The 17,317-nt window shown below is 41.3% G+C and overlaps 1 protein-coding gene across 3 annotated transcripts in view; it reads right to left on the bottom strand.

The window, feature by feature from the left end:
* Positions 1-17,317, bottom strand: part of cdk14 (cyclin dependent kinase 14) — a 657,100-nt gene that overhangs the window by 583,055 nt on the left and 56,728 nt on the right. The window contains exon 1 of one of the 3 annotated variants that reach the window (XM_060824929.1): positions 11,245-11,410. The exons of the other annotated variants lie outside the window; for them this stretch is intronic. The gene's annotated coding sequence lies outside the window, so the exon portion shown is untranslated. Of the gene's footprint in view, positions 1-11,244; positions 11,411-17,317 lie in introns of those variants that run through there. 3 annotated transcript variants of the gene reach the window in all.

Genomic DNA, 17,317 nt, shown 5'->3' on the forward strand with positions numbered 1-17,317 from the left:
CCAATTTAAGAACACGAGGCTCAGAGATTACAAAAACATTACACCCTCTTGAACAGGCATACACACAGCTGCACTAGGTGCAATACTTAAGGGGTGCATTTTATAGAGGAGAGCTCAAACGGATGCAGGTATCCTGGAGAGACCAGCAAGACCTCTTTCTACAGTTCCCTCTTCCCACTTGCAGGCTATCATATGGACGGGCTCTCCATCTACATAATGACTTTGCATCGGTAGCGTAGTGAAAATATTTTTCAAAAGACGCCTCCATTTTGAGGTGCCCTTCATAGACCACCCAGCTGCTTCAGCACACCCACCATCTGACCTTGGATTGTGGTCTTCAATTGTACAGCCGCGAAAGCAGCCACTTTACACGACCAGTACTCCCTCTGGGTCCTATTGCTGACATTTGTAGCATGCCATCCTGAGAGTAGACTTGAGAAAAAGACCCAAGTGCTCAATGCAGCTAAAATCTGTTTATTCCACAACTTTGAGCCAATATATTTCTAACTCAATTTGTGAGGCAGCTTCAATTTACAAGATCATTCATTACCTTTGCACTCTTAGAAATTAGGAGAAAGGGAGGACTGCAGATGCTGGACATCAGAGTCGAAGAGTGGTGGTGCTGGAAAAGCATAGCTGGTCAGGCAGCATCCAACAAGGAGAATCGATGTTTCGGGGATAAGCCCTCCATCAGGAATCCTGATGAAGGGCCTATGCCTGAAACGTCAACCCTCCCACTCCTCAGATGCTGTCTCACCAACTGTACTTTTCCCGCACCACCACTCTTCAATTCTTAGAAATTAAGACGTCAAAAAACGTAAACACTAGAATCAGATGAAATTTAACCTACCCTGCTGCTGTCCCAATTCAAATTCAACAGAGGAGACTTTGCACAGATTTGGTGTGCACGTTCAACACCACACTGAACAACAATCAGCTCAACACAGAGACTCATTCTGCAACACACAATGAACCTTCAATGTTCCCAATTTGCAGTGCATTTAACACACCCAGTATAATTATATACATACTTTCTGTCCAGCATGTTGGATATTTAGGAGGTTGGTTAGCACCTGACAGACAGGAGGATCCTGAACTGAAGGATGCTTGCTGATTTATTATACCATACACAGTGGCAACTCCTCAGAGGTTTGCAAGGATTTTTGCAGGTATTCAATGCAAGTGCTTCATTCTAAAATGAATAGTTGTATTCATCTATCACCTTTCAAAGCTTTGTAAGGACTTGGGCACAATGAGGCATGTGGCATTATTACTTTACTTACAACACTGGCAACTTCCATATTTAAAAATGGTGTTATTTTTCCAGGGCTGCCAAGGCATTTTAGGGAGGAGGCTTTCGGTGATAACTGAAAAAAAAAGGTACACACTGACATTTTCAGTCACTTATCTTACAAGACAATGAAGGCCAGCCTGTACATACTGTCACATTGAAAGATAAAATTGAGAAACACATGCAACAATTGAAATGTTTAAAACTTATGATCCCAAATTAAGTTCCTCTCAGATGGACTATGCCACCATGGGGCAGCAGTGGCTCCCTAATTAGCACTGCTGCCTCAGTGCCAGGGATCCAGGTTCAATTCCAGCCTCAGACGATTGTGTAAATTCCACACAGACATTCTCCCAGCATCTGCGTGGATTTCCTCTGGGTGCTCTGGTTTCCTGAACAAACTCCTCCTTGACCACCTCTTGGTCAGATTATGGCCCAGACCAGTTGTTATTCCAGTGTCGATGGAACTTCCATGAGGACCCTACAGAATCCCTATTGTAGGGGACTCCACAGGAATTAGAGAATTTGAACATTCTGCTGGGAAATTCCCCCAGACCTGGAACCCTCTGAAAGTATCAGTTTTAAAAAAGAATTGGGAGGGATCTGGTAATTAGCTAAAGATTTACTCAGGAGGAGTTAGACTATCAAATATTTGCCTCCTGAGTAACAACTCAACTGACCCCATACTTACTTATGAAACCCCCGCTACACCTTCCTCAGATCACTCACAATCATCCAAGCCCTGATCTGATAACCCCCGTCCCACTCCTTTCCAAAACCAAACATACCCCATCGTCCCAACTCCAACCCATCCTAAACACTTCATTCACTCACCTGGTGCCCTGACAACCTAAACCCAATACTCTTGCAGCCAGCATCATAGTCTGTACTTTTACATGCTGATTGTTTGAAGGAAGGTGCTGTGGGGCTCCTGGGGGCAGGGAGGGGGGTGATTTGTAAGTGAAAAGGTGGGCCAGAGTGTCCTAGAGGGAATGGCCCCCGATGAAAGTGGACAAGGGAGGGAGAGCTACGTGTGTGTGGTGGTGGCAGAGATGGTGGCTAATGATCCTCTGGATGTGGAAGCTGGCAGGATGGTAGATAAGGGCAAGGGGGACCCAACCACAGCTGCAGGAGGGAAGAAGGGATGAGGGCCAAAGTGTGGGAGATGGGTTGGACCCAGCTAATGGCCCTAACACTGTTAAGAGATCCTTGACTGTGATCCATTCTTCCTTCACTCCCAACACCCTGCCCACAGCCTCACAGCACCTTCTGCTGCAACTGCAGGAGGTGTAACACCGGTCTGTTTACTTTCTCACTGAGTATCCAAGGGCCCAAACATACTTTACAGGTGAAGCAGCACTTTACCTACACTTCTCACAATCTGGTGTACTGCATTCGCTGCTCACAATGCGGTCTCCTCTGCACTAGGGAAACAAAGCCTAGAATGGGTGATGGCTTGGCAGAACACTTGTGTTCTGAGCATCCAGTTGCCTGTCACTTCAACACACCACCCTGTTCCCTGGCCAACATCTCTCTCAGGCTCTCTACAGTGCTCCAGCCAAGAACAGGACCTCATTTTCCATTTGGGGACCCTGCAGACGGTGTTATCACACTCTGCTTTTAGACACAACCTATTGTTCGCCACCAACAGTCCCCACTGCTAACTATTCATCCTCCTAGCCAGATCACTGTCCACTCATGTCTGTCCAACTGCTCTTATTTCCCTCTTTGGGCTCCAGCCTCACCTATCATTCACTCCTTACTCCTTCCTCCCAGCTTAACTTCTGCATAAAAAAAATGACATTTTCCTAGCTACCAGTTCTGAGAAAGGGTCACTCAACTTGAAACATTAACACTGATTTCTCTTCACAGATGCTGCCAGACCTGCAGAGTTTTTCCAGCAGTTTCTAACAATCCAGAATGACAGGCTAATACTCAAGGTTAGGGTTTCAAATCCCATCATGGTCACAAGTGGAATTTAAAGTCAATTAACAAGTTCAGAATTGAAAGCTAGTCTCAGTATATTCCCTGTGAAACTATCAATTGCTTTAAAAAATACATCTGGTTCACCAAAGGTCTATCCCTATCTGGGCTGATCCACTCCAGACCCACAAAGTGATTGACTCTTAACTCCCCGAAATGACTTAGTAAGTTGCTTATGTTAGGGGCATTTAGGTTTGGACAATGCCCAAATCAAAGGTTTAAATAGCCAAAATGTGCTAATCCCAAAGGTTCAATCTTCCTGCTCTGAAGTACAACTTAAAACCATAAGCAAAAGAAGAACCAAAGAGATTCCCCAATAACCTGGACAACATCCCCCTCTAAATCACTGCCAGAATCAGATCACTGAAACGTTCATCTCATCATAGATCTTGCTGAGCAGGCTGTGAGTACGTGTTTGCTCCCTATGTTATCAGCCAAGTACTTCAAACTGAATTCAGTTCATCCAATCTGTTGTTCGTTTATTCTAGAAAAAAAAATCGGTTACCAGTTTGAAAGTATTGAAAATTGCAAAAATCCAGGGGAGGAATCATAGTATTCTTTGCAGCAACTTTCATTTGACTCAAAAATTCAGAAGGAAGAGCACCAGATTACTCAAAGGAAACAACTACATTGGGAGATGGCATTCTTGGAAGAAAAAGAAAAGTAAGAGTGAGTAAATCATTTACAATTTAGTCACATCAAGGCAAGGAGGCAACTGCAATGCTATTAATCCAGAAGATGTAAAGCTAATGAGGAGAAAACTAAATTAGGGTTCTCACTCTGAAATTCAGCAATTAGTTTGAGAATTGGATTGAGCTTAGCGGGCAAGGCAGTTGACAAGAGTTTGCCAGGACTCAACATCATGGTTTATACACAACTATCATTTCATAGACCAATGTGCTCAAGGATAGCTGGCGTATGTGAAACCATAGGCCAGTCAACATTTTGAATAAAGGAAAGTGGAGGTAACTACCAGAGATAAATTAACCACAAGTCAACAAATCATTGCTCTAGTTTCCACAATAAGTCCTAATATTGTCTCCATCCAATTCATTACAATCTTTTGAAGTGGAAAAATAGGTCTAATTGTTCAGCCTGAATCACCTATCCAAACAAATTCTACCTACCATACTAATTGATGTGCATATTATGCTTTTCATTATGTTAATAACGCTATTTCAATGTAACATCCTGTTGGAGCAGTCCAGGGCCAGAGGTGGCACAAGATTTGTGCCCATGGATTTTCAGTTGGCACATAAAGGCAAGGAAGATTTTTAGCTGCAGTCACAGAATTGGCTTGCTGAGTTCAAAACTAAAGTGAGATCATAAGTTAGGACAATGGTAGCTTTGAGAACAAGACAAGTCCAAGATAACAGATAGAACAAAGCACCTTCCTAATTAAAAACACAATAAGTCCTGTACAAACTCTGTGGAAGACGCTGCCTGATGAGAGATGTTAGTCAACAAATCAGCCCAAAATTTGTAGTTCAGCAAGAATTAAGAGAAAGGTATAATTGAGATTCCCTAGGTAATTGAGTATTGAGAAATTAAAAAATGTAATCTACACCTAATATTAAGAGATTTTGTTGAATTCCTTTAATACAAAGAGCTATAGATAGTAGAGAGAAGCCCCCATCCCGTTGACAAGGGAAACTGAATGATAAATGGATAAGATGATCACCTCTAAAATGGCATCAGCTCGAATTTGACAAAATAAATAATGTCAGTTTCCCAATTTAAATAAATGAACCTAGATAATGATGGTGACAGCTCAAATGAATTTTTACATCCAAGGATTGATAGTGGGGTGGAGTGAAAACAGATATCCAGTCAGACCTTGTAAAATCTTAGGAATTTGAACAAGATTCTTGAGCTGGAAAAGTGATTCAGCTCCCTCAACCAAGTCATCAATGTACATTGTAAATAATTGTGGTCTTATTGTGGATCTGTGGCACCCCTACTAGTTATAGGTTGTCATCCCAAAAATGCCCCCCTTATGTCAACTCTTTTCCAGGAGTTAGCCAATATTCAATTCATACTAATTTACTAACTCCAGCACAATGCACTCTGATCTTGTCAACTAGCCTAAAGTGCAACACTTTTCAAACACCTTCAGAAGATCCAAAAGGTGTTATGTCCACCCTACTTATTAATTCTGCAAAGACTAAATTTGTCAGGCATGATTTCCCCTTTGTGAAGCCATGCTGATTCTGCTTAACCAGGTTGTGTATTTCTAAATGCTCTGCTATTAGTTCCTTTACAATATTATCAGAATCCCCAGAGTGTGAAAACAGGCCATTTGGCCCAACAAGTAACCCACCCAGACCCATTCCCCCTATTCTATATTCATCCACGACTAATGCACCTAACCTACACACCCCTGAACACCATGGGCAATTTAGCATGGCCAATTCATCTAAACTGCACGTCTTTGGACTGTGGGAGGAAACCAGAGCATCTGGAAGAAACCCACGCAGACACAGGGAGAATGTGTTCTAGCATTTTCCCAATAACATATTGCACCAAGTGGTGTCCTTCCCTTTTTAAATAAAAAGGTGTTGCATCGGCTGTTCTCCAATCATTTGGGATTTTTCCAAAACCTCAAGATCCTTGGAAGATTAGCACTGGTGCATCCATTATCATCCATTCCTTCAATATCCAAGGTGGCATTTCATCAGGTCAAGGGGACAAGTCCATCGTCAGTCCCTTTAGTTTCCCTAGTACTTGTTCCTCCAGCGATAGTTATAGTATTTCTTTCCTCTCCTTTTGCACCTTGATTATTTTCAAGAAAAAGCTGATGCAAAGAATTTATTCAAATCTCTGCCATTGCTTGGTTCACCACTGTTATTTAAAGAAGCTGTTGCTGTCTTGTTATTCCAATTACAAGTTAGCCCTCAATGTTTATGTCAGTGTTCAAGGAGATCTTTTACTCCAAAATCATTAATTGAATCTGCCTCCTCACATGTTCCTGAAGAAGGGCTTATGCCCGAAACGTCGAATCGCCTGTTCCTTGGATGCTGCCTGACCTGCTGCGCTTTTCCAGCAACATATTTTCAGCTCCTCACATGTTACCCAATCCAAGATAGCCTAATCCCCTGGCTGAAATCAATAACTGTTCTAGAAAACTGTCCCAAGAACATATTATGAATTCTTCCTTGTGGTGCACTGCCAATTTGACTTTCCTATTCTACTTGGACATGAATGTACCGCCTTTAACGTACCCGCATCGTTTCCCGATTTACTCTCTGTCCCATCGCATAGATATTTGTGGGGGGCCTACAGACTACCCCATTTGTGTTTTTCTCCCTGGTTATTCTTTCCCCCACCTCCTGTTATCGATTGTTTGTTGCATTTAATACAGGATCATACTTTCTTCAATCATGAACTTTTAAAACAGTCGTCCAATTAGGTAAATGGTACACAAATATCAATTGTGTGCAACCATGATTAAGTGCTTGTAATATAAAGTTTGAGGTTACCCAGAAGTGTTACAGTACTTGGGCATTGTCATCTTCACTGCATGTACTGTAATCTAAAGAATTTAGTTAATTACATTTTGATCTCTTTACCTACTTGAGTAGGTTACAATTACACTATTTTTCATACCATTCAGAAACCAGAGTAAGTTGAAGGTATTGTTTCAGCTTATAATATTCCAAACAATGACTTGATGCAGGTTTTACGTACATTATTAGTATCTCTAATGAAACCAGCATGCTGCCAAACATGTTCTCTCAAGGTGCCCGCATTGCGATGGCATGACATGGTTGTTGTTTAACAGAGGTCCAATCAATGAAAAAGAAATTCTAGAGGGATCCTTATGCTTCTCTTCAGTACCAGTTGTAATCAAAGAAAGACAGACAAATCCAAATTACATTCTACCATGGCGGAGGGTGAAATTTTAATATTTCCAAGTTAGAGCCTGTGACCTTGTCGGGGGTCAGTGCTTGCACCCCTGTTTTTCACAAAATGTTAATGATTTAGGTAAGAAAATTAGATGTAATACCTTCACATTTGCAGGTGTCAAAGCTGTTTGGGAGGATGAACTGTGGGGTGGGGATGAGCAGGGGATGAAGAACAGGAGCAGGGGATGTATTTATTCTTCCATATGACTTGGACAAGTCCAGTGAATAAGCAAATGCACGACAGATGAGGTGATGCATGAACTGAGTTGATTCCTGGGAAGGCAGAACTGATCAAAAGATATTGAATCAATCAGACTATTTCCATTGGAGATTAGAAGAATTGGGGTGGGGGGGCAGGGTATTGGAGGGAGAGGAATCTCAAACAAATCAAACTCCAAGAACGACAAGAGAGGATAAATTTGGGGAATGTTCCTAAAGACCAGAAAGTCCAAACCAGGGTTCACAGTCTACAGATACAGTGTAGTCCATGTCAGACTGAGAGAAGGAGAAATTTCTTCACCCAGAGAGTAGTGAACCTGTGAAATTCCCTGCCACAGAAAATAGTCGAATCCGTACTGTGCATGTGACCCATCGGATCTGCACTAACCCTCTGAAGAGCTTCCCACACAAACCCATTCCCATAACTCCACGTTTACTTTGGTGAATCCACCCGGCTTGCACATACCTGGACACTATGGGTAATTTAGCATGGCCAATCCACCTAACCTGTACATCTTTGGAATGTGGGAAGAAACTGGAACACCTGGCAGAAACCCACACATATGGTGAGAACACGCAAATTCCACCCAGACAGGCACAGTCACCCAAGGTTAGAAGTGAACCTGGGTTCCTGGCACTAAGAGGCAGCAGTGCTAATCGGAGCCACTGTGCAATGAAAACAAAAAAGGTTTTCAAAAAAGAAGGTAGATACAGTGCTTCAGTCAAAGGGACCAAAGGGTGTTGGGGAGAAATCAAGAATAGGGTTGGATGATCTGCCATGATCATATTGGATGGTAGAGCAGGCTCAAGGGGCCAAATGGCCTACTCCAACTTTCAATGTTTCTGTGTAACATGGTGTTCAATTCAACTCATGGGCTGGATAAATTTGAGGTCAGTGAGCATGATCACTGACTAGGCGATCCAAACTTTTGATTTTGACACCATCTGTAGCATTCAACAATTGTGCAGATAGCCTGAACAGCCAGCTAGACCTAATTCTCAGAAGAAAATTAAATCATCATATAACAAGTTGAAGATTGGTGCATACACATGCAATTCAAAACAAGTTTAGAAATAAAGATATGCCATTTTTCCAACATGGAGGAAAAGATGTATTTTTGAAGTTTCACTCTTAACTTGTTCATCAATAATTATCTAAATGTTATTTAAAACTCAGTCATTCTTGATTCAAAACTTATTTGTAGTCAGAGTTGTATTCAAAAACGTGACAATGAATGGATAAAACATGCACTTAACTACTTTACCAACTGCTTTCAACCTTTGATTAGAACTGCTTAGGGTTCATTTGTCTAGAAACAATAATTATTCAGTAAGTTTTAAGTAGTAACAGCTGGAACAAGGATAGAAAGGGCCCGTGGTCAGGCAAAGCTTCCAAAGTGCACAATTGGATAGATATTTAAACAAATAACTCTACTTCAAAGCTGTGGTAGGATTTCAAGTTAGTCTTGCCTATACAACCAAACGAAGTGTGTGTGGAAAAAGAACAGACATTACTTTGTGTTTCAATTATCTGACAAGGAATTAGAATGGAAACACTACTAGCCATTGTTAACAGCTCACTGAGAGACCAATGAACAGCTGAGCATAAGCAAGTGATATAAAAAAATTTAAAAGTCCCTGAAGGTCACTTTGAAAGGCAGAGGTGGGGTGCTTTGAGCAAGTTGTGGAAGTGCTCATGTGGATCAGAGGATGAGATCAGGCAAGATATTATTGCTTGTTTGATTAACACAATGACAAAGACAATGAAGCTCACAGAATCTGGGAAAACCAAAGTAGTAGAGTTTTCACTCTATGGTTTATATAAAGAACTCATGCACTGCTGGATACTTTTTGTTCAGAGCAACACTTTTTTTTAAATAAGGCCCTGTCAATATAACACCCAGATGGCTCACAGAAAGAGATGGAATAGATTGCTTTTCAAAAATGTTGGTGGTAGGGTTCTGCCTATAGTTAAACTTTTTAGTAGTTTGAGAAGTTGTCAAAAATTGAAGCACACAGTACAGAAAGAAAGTAGACTACTCAATTCTCCCAGCCATCCTGCCTGACACATGCCATTGAGAGAGAGGTGACCTTGAATAGGGTATTTTTCACTTAATGTCATGATATAGAGAGGCTGTTGGACTGGGTGGACAAAGTTAAAAATCACACAATACCAGGTTATAGCCCGAAAGGTTTATTTGGCAGCACTAGCTTAGGAGCACTGCTCCTTCATCAGGTAGTTGTGAAGCAGGACCATAAGACAGAACTTATAGTGAAAGATTACAGTGTCATGCAACTGAAATAATATATTGAACAAATTCATTGAAATGCAGGAAGACACCATTTGGTCCAAGTCTGTACTGACCCTCTAGAGCATCCCAACCAGACCAGACGACTATCTCTGTAATCCTGCATTTCCCATGGCTCATCTAATTTGGCCTGCACATCCATGGGACACTATGGAACAATTCAGCATGGCCTATCCACCCAACCTGCACATCTGTGGACTGTAGGCAGAAACTGGTGCACCCAGTACAAACCCACGCAGGCACAGGGAGACTGTGTTGAGTTTGCACAAATCACTCAAGACTGGAAACAAGCCTGGGTCCCTGGAGGTAGCAGTGTGAACCACTGCGTGCCATTTAAGTGCCAGGCAACCATCTCCAAAAAGCAAGAATCCAACCACCACCTCCTAACATTCAATAGCATTCCCATCACTGAATACACATTAACATTTAGAGAGTCACCATTGACCAGAAAATGAACTGGACTAGCCGTGTCTACACGAGCAGGTAGAAGGCTCAGAATTCTGTGCTGAGTAACTTACATCCTGATTCCCCAGACTTGTCCATGATCCACAAAGACATGTCAAGTGCACATGATGAAACACTACTCACTTGTCTGGATGGGTGCTACTCCAACACCACTCAAGCAGCTGGACATCATCCAAAACAGAGCAGCCCACTTGATTGGTACCACAATGAGTATTTGATCTCTCCACCACCAAACGCACAGTGGCTGAAGTGTATACCATCTACAAGATGCACTGAAGCAACTCATTGTGATTCAGTCGAGGACCTTCCAAACGGTCAACCTCTGACACCTCCAAGGACAAGGGACAGCAGATATGTAGGAACATGGTAACTTGCCAAGTTCCCCTCTTAGCCACCTGACTTGGAACTGTATCATCCACTTTACTGTCAGTCAAATTCCTGGAACTTCTTTCTAATAACTGTGGATGCACTTACAGTATTTGGACTGCAGCAGTTCAACATGGCAGCTCAACATTACCTTCTCAAAAGGCAATTGAGGATTGGCAGTAACGATTCGCTTATACAGTGATGCCCAACATTTTTTTTAAAAAGTTAAAAATGCTTGAATGTCCGAAAGCAAGAGCAAAGACAGCAATCTGAAGAAAAAACCGTCATTTCTTCACCAGCATTATCACAAGGGAATTAATCCATCCAACATTCCCTTCCGAAGCAGATGCATGGGAATGTAACTCCCTCAACGACCACTTCCCTAGTAGCTGCACCACAACGGTCAGCAGTCCTTGTTCATGTGAGGCCTCATGTTCCTGTCTGTCTGTTATGTCCCACTGCAGTTGAATCACTCCCTCAATGATAGCTGCCAGAGGCAGGCTGCAATAGTATCAGTCACACTGAGAGGAACAACATTTCACGTTGTAAGGGGTCACTCCAAAGAGAAACAAAGCTAGTATGTGCAGAGATCTGCGCCAGTAATGCAATTAAATATAGAACCAAAGAAAAATGTTACAGCACAGAAAAATCCATTCAGTCTACACTTCCTGAATAAACCAGACTTGTCCATTCTAATCCCACTTACCAGTATTTGGTTCGGAGCCTTGTATGTTACAATGCTTCAGGGGCAGTTCCAGATTTCTAATGAAAAATAATTTGGAATTTCTTCTTCAATCACCCAAACAGACATCAAAAACCAAACCTGTTAGACTAGGATGCCCTCTGGAATCAAACTAATTTGCAGTCAGGCAATCGACGTAACACATAAGAGGGAAAAAAATTAAGGGAAATAGAAAAACAAGCCAAAGAAAAAAAACAGGAAAATTTCCCACAGGCTCAAAAGGGAACAAAAAGATTTTAAAGTGTCAAAAAAAATTGCAGAGATTTAGAAAGCAACTGATTGGGACATGGATGGTTTAAGACATACCAATACCTGAATGAAGGATGAGGGAGGTACACAGAAGACTGCAAGAGGATGTGGGCAGTGGTGGAAGGTGGTAATAAAGTAAAATTGGGAGAGTCAGCATTATTAAAGTGGGAAGGTTATGACTGACTGAAGGTGACAGCCAAGCTTCAGAAAGTATAGGATTTTCCAAAGTCTATAAAATAAGTAACTTAAAATCCAGTATTACAATTCTAATTGCATACCTACAAGAAATACCAAAATGTAAGACAAAAAAAACTATTCAGCTCCTTCAAAAAAAAGAGAACAGCAGAGCAAGTAGCACTCAAAATATGGCCTACAGCAACCTGTAGTTGTAAGTACAGTGTTTAAGTACAATGTGGTATCCAAATTCATTGTGACACAAAACACCATGCTAACAGGAGGCCAAGTAGCAGATTGGAACTGCAGAGAAACTGGATTTTTAGTGTCAACAGATAAAGTGAGCTGATGCATGTAAAGTGCTTTTACTACCTTGCCATGCTGTTTTCCTAGGATTATCGTGACATATCACTGGTGTTCCTGGGAAAAAATATCTTACAGATGGGAGAAAAAAAACAACACCTTTCTGAATGCAACAAAACATAAGCCTGCATGACAGCAAGATATCTATAGATTGACTCATTACACATGAGAATGGTATTCTTGTTCACAAACTCAATGCTTCCATTTCTTTCAATAATGGTGAAGCCAAGGTATATTGCTCAGGATCACATTTCTGGACCAACTGCAGACTGTAGACCAACATTAGCCAGATAAGTCAGCAGCCATAGGATTGTCCAATTCTGAATAACTCCATTATCAATGGATGCTTGACCACGGCCCATTCACAATGCAGTGCTTCCCATAGGTTTCTCAGGATTACCCCATTTTAATATGTCTGACAGTATGATGTCAGAGTGAAGTTAAAAGGATTTAAGAAGTGTCCCTTCTTCACCTTCCCCTAAAACTGCCAATGGGAGGGATTGTTTTGGGAACACTAATTAACGCAAGTTGCAAACAATATTCTGAATCTGCAAAGCAAATGACTGAACTTTTAAAACACTATGTACACTGGCAGAGCACATGCTAACTTCCCCTACCCTCTCTTCCACCCCCCCCCCAAAAAAACTTTGAACACTCGTGTTTAAGTATTTAGAGATCGCTATAGCTAACTCAAGAAAGAAGTCTGTATTTATACAGTACCTTTCACAAACCTATAACATTAAAAAGTGCATGATTCTTTGGCTGTGAAGGGGTTGATAAAGTGAAATCATTATGTAGAAGGGAGCAACAAAACAGCATACTGCAGACTCTCAAAACAGCATTCAGAAACAAATAGAGCTGATCACCGACCTTAAAAATGTTTGTGGTTGAGAGGTAAATGTTGACCAGGAAATTGGATAACATCTCAACTCTTCAAACGAGACACCTGTCCAAGAGGACTAATAGGGATTAATTTAGCAGCTCAGTTTGAGAAAGGCACCTCCAAAAAGGCAGTACTCTATCAGTACAAGAGAGTTTTGGCTTGAAAGGAAAAAAAGCAGAGGTGTCTCAGTATGAAAGCAAAGGGCTGTCCCGGAGGGGAAATGGCTAGAATTTTAATGGTCACAGTTCAGAAATAGTACTATTGCACTACTGTATACATTTGAAAGGCTAGAAAGGTATAAAAAGGAACATATTTAGAAGGAAAACAGAAGTGAAGAAGGGACACTTCTTAAATCCTTGCAACTTCACTCTGACATCATATTTATTAAAGGATGATTATTTTCACAAATGCTTTGATTATATTCCAACCTGAAAATAATCAGAAGGACAGAAAAGAAAATACTGAAGCTTGTTCTGGAGAGAAAGAAATTATAGGCTTCTAGTCCAACACTTTTGGATCTGGATCTGGGGAAGAGTTTCAAGGATAAATTTGGAGTTAAGATATAGAGTCATAGAGATGTACAGCACAGAAATAGACCCTTTGGTTCCACTTGTCCATGCCGATCAGTTATCCTAACCTGATCTCATCCCATTTGCCAGCACTTGGCCCACATCCCTCTAAACCCTTCCTATTGATATACCCATCCAGATGCCTTTTAAATGTTGCAGTTGTACCAGCCTCCACCACTTCCTCTGGCAGCTCATTCCATACATGCACCACCCTCTGCATGAAAAAGATGCCCTTTAGGTCCCTCTTATATCTTTCCCCTCTCACCCTAAATCTCTGCCCTCTAATTCTGAACTCCCCCACCCTAGGGAAAGACCTTGCCCCTCATGATTTTAGAAACCTCTACAATAGGTCACCCCTCAGCCTCTGACACTGCAGGGAAAACATCCCCAGCCTGTTCAGCCTCTCCCTATAGCTCAAATCCTCCCACCCTGGCAACATCCTTGTAAATCTTTTCTGAACCCTTTCAAGTTTCACAACATCTTTCTGATAGGAAGGAGACCGGAATTGCACGCAATATTCCAACAGTGGCCTATCCAATGTCCTGTACAGCCGCAACATGACCTCTCAACTCCTGTATTCGATACTCTGACTAATAAAGGAAAGCATACCAAACGCTTTCTTCACTATCCTATCTGCGACTCCATTTTCAAGGAACTACGAATCTGCACTCCAAGGTCGTTTTGTTCAGCAACACTCCCCAAGACCTTACCATTAAGTGTGCAAGTCTTGCACTGACTTGCTTTCCCAAAATGCAGCACCTCGCATTTATCTAAATTAAACTCCATCTGCCACTCCTCAGCCCATTGGCCCATTGGATCAAGATCCTGTTGTAATCGGAGTTAATGAGTCAACCCAGCACTGAACCTTGTGGCACTCCACTAGTCACAGGCCTCCAATCTGAAAAGCAACCCACCCCCACGACCTTCTACCTTCGAGCCAGTTCTGTATCCAAATGGCTAGTTCTCCCTGTATTCCATGAGATCTAACCTTGCTAACCAATCTACCATGAGGAACTTGTTGAACTCCTTACTGAAGTCCATGTACATCACATCTACTGTTCTGCCCTCAATCCTTTGCTGTATGAAGGGGTATAAATATTTGACAAATCTACCAGAGAGACTGCTTTGAAGGCATAACCACTAAAATAGGGAGGGAGATTCAGAAAGCTTCCATAAAAAAAGTTAGTGTGCAAAATTAACACACATGGGATTAGGGTAATATATGGCATGAAATGAGAACTTGTTAGCAGCCAGAAAATAAAAGTTGGAATAAATGGGCCTATTCAAAATGTAAGGTAATGACAAGTGAGCTACTGCAGGAAGCAGTGCTTGGGCTTTAGCTATTCACAATGAAGAATGATTTCCAGTGAAGGAATCAAATACATTATTTCCACATTTGCCGATGACAGGCATTGAGACACTTAGACAGCTGAACAAGTGGACAAATGCATAGCAGATCCAGTGACTAAAGGAAGTGAAAACTGTTCACTTGGTAGAAGAAGGGTAGACTATTCTTTGAACAGTGATAGACTAGTGTTAGGACGGTTCTACCGTCCCCATGTTCGTTTCGGAGGAATGAGACACCGGGTCAGATTTTAAGAAACAGACTGCTTTATTCGAGAGAGAATCGAGTTACAGCAAGGTATCAGGCTTGCTGGAGAAGGCGTTCTGACTATTTTTTAAATTTGTCTATCCTTTTGTTCTCTCACATTCCAGAGTTACATCCTTATTTGGTAAAAAACAGAATTTTTCGTCTGTGATTGGGTCTCGCCTGATAACGTTCTATTACCTCAGTTTGAGCTACGTGTATCTAGACACGGCTCTAATGTCCTGTTATCTCTCACCCTCCCTGGGGCCTCTTCAGGCTATGCCATCAGCTTTTCAGTCTGTTCTTAGTGTAACATAATGGCTTACTGTTGTCTAGTGAAGCTAACAAGTTCCAGATTTGCTAATACTACCTTATGTGAGCACTACCTAACAATAAAGTTTCTTACACTACCTAACCTTAATAATGGATCCCAACACTAGAAAACTATTATTGTACAAAGGGACCTAGATGTCCGTGTACACTGGTTACTGAAAGCAAGCCTACCCAAGAAAAGGTAAATTGAAAAATAAAAACTTTTCAGCTATATTTTGACTGACCTCTAAAGGAGATGGGACTTGAACTTGGGCATTCTCAGTCATAATGGAAGGATATCACCACTGTCCTTTCTGAAGAGCTTATGCCCAAAATGTCAACTCTCCTGCTCCTCCGATGTTGCCTGACCTGCTGTGTTTTTCCTGCATCACACATTTTGACTCTGATCTCCAGCAACTCCAGTCCTCACTTTCTTCAAGGACATCACCATTAATTTTTTTAAAATTCTGGATTCATCTAGCATGGCAGCATTTGAACAGTCCATCAACAAAACCATTACACAATTGCAACTGTCCAAGGATGGACATACTTACATGGAGGGAATTTAGTGAAGGTACACCAGAATGTTTCCTGGGATGCCAGTTTTGTTATGAGAAGACATTAGGTTGATTAGATCTATATTCACTGAGTTTAGATAAATGAGAGACAATCCCACTGAAATATATAAAGTTCTGACGGGGCTGGTTGATGTTCCCCCTGACTGAGGTGAGTAGAACAAGGTGATGTGCTGTCAAGATACAAGACAGACCAGTTAGAACTGAGATAAGGATAATTCCCCACCTCCCACACCCCATCCCCCAAGAAACTGATGACAAATTCTCTACTGCAGAGACAATGGAGATCAAGTCTCTGAATATGATTTTTAAAAATAGATTTCTAGATGCTAAAAGACATTGAGGGCTAGGGGGGAATGCATGAATAGAGCACTGAAATAGAGGAATAATGTTAACTGGCTACTCTTGCTTTTCCTATTTTCTGTATTTCTATGGGTTTATGATTTACTGAATTTTCACGTTCCAGTTCTGTTCATTTTCTCTCAGTCTTTCAAAAAGATATCCTCCATAAAACTTGATTTTGACAACAACATAAAGGGATAAATAATTATAGTAGGCTACAGTCAATGATCAAGTCAATAAAGGAATCAGATATACTGGCAGAATGAAGGCAAAGCTAACCCGGTTGTGAACCGTGACATTCATTGAGGATGCACTTTTGCAAGTAACACAATGTCTCAACTCACTGGATTCAAATATATCTTAAAAATAATGTTCTGCTCTATTCATTTTAATGGGCTTGCAACATATTTTAATGTTTCTCAAACTGACTTCCAGTTTTCTGCCCTGGACATCAAAACAAGTTAATGGCTTTCTTGTTGTTTTGGTGTATGTACATGGATGTTGAAATGACTGCAGCAGCAACTTTACAACTCCTTGACCATTGCATACATTTGAATGGAATGGAATTCACCATGTTTAATAATAAAATTCTGATCGTGAAAACAATCCTTTAACTTTGCCTTTAGCAATCTCCGGACAAGCAGGGACTCATACCACTAACCTGCTTATATTAATTATCACAGGCAGTTTAGGCCAGTAATCCGAAATCCACTCCATTCTGTATACTGAATCATGTACTTCTGCAACCCTGTGAAGCGGTTTAACAAAGATAAAGCAAATAGAGTGCTCTGTCTACTAAAAGTTTGCATCATGTGATAAAATGGGATCAGTTAGCAATTGCATTATCTGTATTCTAACAATTATTCTTTGAACAGAATAATTCACCCCGCTGTGGATAATGGCATTTTAATCCTCATCTTTCTCTTCCCCACATTCCCCCCTCCATCCCAAGCTTGTTAACCAGATAGTACTATCTTGCAAG

The sequence above is a fragment of the Hemiscyllium ocellatum genome, chromosome 5 (genome assembly GCF_020745735.1).
Source record: "Hemiscyllium ocellatum isolate sHemOce1 chromosome 5, sHemOce1.pat.X.cur, whole genome shotgun sequence".
In the NCBI taxonomy this organism is placed as follows: Eukaryota; Metazoa; Chordata; class Chondrichthyes; order Orectolobiformes; family Hemiscylliidae; genus Hemiscyllium; species Hemiscyllium ocellatum.